The sequence below is a fragment of the Ipomoea triloba genome, chromosome 16 (assembly GCF_003576645.1).
Source record: "Ipomoea triloba cultivar NCNSP0323 chromosome 16, ASM357664v1".
NCBI classification, from domain to species: domain Eukaryota; kingdom Viridiplantae; phylum Streptophyta; class Magnoliopsida; order Solanales; family Convolvulaceae; genus Ipomoea; species Ipomoea triloba.
In genome coordinates this window covers 9,848,014-9,849,060 of record NC_044931.1, presented here as the reverse complement: position 1 = coordinate 9,849,060, position 1,047 = coordinate 9,848,014, and the positions used below count along the sequence as shown (strand labels likewise).

General features: G+C 50.4%; 4 non-coding genes across 4 annotated transcripts; all 4 read right to left on the bottom strand.

The window, feature by feature from the left end:
* Positions 1–91: 91 nt before the first annotated feature.
* Positions 92–210, bottom strand: LOC116008535. The gene has a single exon (XR_004095911.1). It is a non-coding gene; the product is annotated as a 5S ribosomal RNA (ribosomal RNA).
* A 137-nt stretch (positions 211–347) lies between these two features.
* On the bottom strand, positions 348–466 carry LOC116008457. Its single transcript, XR_004095839.1, has one exon. It is a non-coding gene; the product is annotated as a 5S ribosomal RNA (ribosomal RNA).
* A 137-nt stretch (positions 467–603) lies between these two features.
* Positions 604–722, bottom strand: LOC116008367. Its single transcript, XR_004095755.1, has one exon. It is a non-coding gene; the product is annotated as a 5S ribosomal RNA (ribosomal RNA).
* A 137-nt stretch (positions 723–859) lies between these two features.
* Positions 860–978, bottom strand: LOC116008470. Its single transcript, XR_004095851.1, has one exon. It is a non-coding gene; the product is annotated as a 5S ribosomal RNA (ribosomal RNA).
* Between the last annotated feature and the right edge of the window lie 69 nt (positions 979–1,047).

Below are 1,047 nucleotides of genomic sequence, written 5' to 3'. Positions count from 1 at the left end.
ACTTCTCTCGCTTAGCGGTTTAGCGGTTTAAAAGGATAGTATCCTTAGCGAGCGGTCCAGCGATTTAAAAGAAAAATTGAAAAGAGGGTGGGGGATGAAACACGAGGACTTCCCAGGGGGTCACCCATCCTAGTACTACTCTCGCCCAAGCACGCATAACTTCGGAGTTCTGATGGGATCCGGTGCATTAGTGCTGGTATGATCGCATCCGTCACGTACTGCGCGCAAAATGTACTTGACCCTCTCTCTCCGCGCAACTTCTCTCGCTTAGCGGTTTAGCGGTTTAAAAGGATAGTACCCTTAGCGAGCGGTCCAGCGGTTTAAAAGAAAGATTAAAAAGAGGGTGGGGGATGCAACACGAGGACTTCCCAGGGGGTCACCCATCCTAGTACTACTCTCGCCCAAGCACGCTTTACTTCTGAGTTCTGATGGGATCCGGTGCATTAATGCTGGTATGATCGCATCCGTCATGTACTGCGCGCAAAATGTACTTGACCCTCTCTCTCCGCGCAACTTCTCTCGCTTAGCGGTTTAGCGGTTTAAAAGGATAGTACCCTTAGCGAGCGGTCCAGCGGTTTAAAAGAAAAATTGAAAAGAGGGTGGGGGATGCAACACGAGGACTTCCCAGAGGGTCACCCATCCTAGTACTACTCTCGCCCAAGCACGCTTCACTTCGGAGTTCTGATGGGATCCGGTGCATTAGTGCTGGTATGATCGCATCGGTCATGTACTGCGCGCAAAATGTACTTGAACCTCTCTCTCCGCGCAACTTCTCTCGCTTAGCGGTTTAGCGGTTTAAAAGGATAGTACTCTTAGCTAGCGGTCCAGCGGTTTAAAAGAAAAATTGAAAAGAGGGTGGGGGATGCAACACGAGGACTTCCCAGGGGGTCACCCATCCTAGTACAACTCTCGCCCAAGCACGCTTAACTTCGGAGTTTTGATGGGATCCGGTGTATTAGTGCTGGTATGATCACATCCGTCATGTACTGCGCGCAAAATGTACTTGACCCTCTCTCTCCACGCAACTTCTCTCGCTTAGCGGTTTAG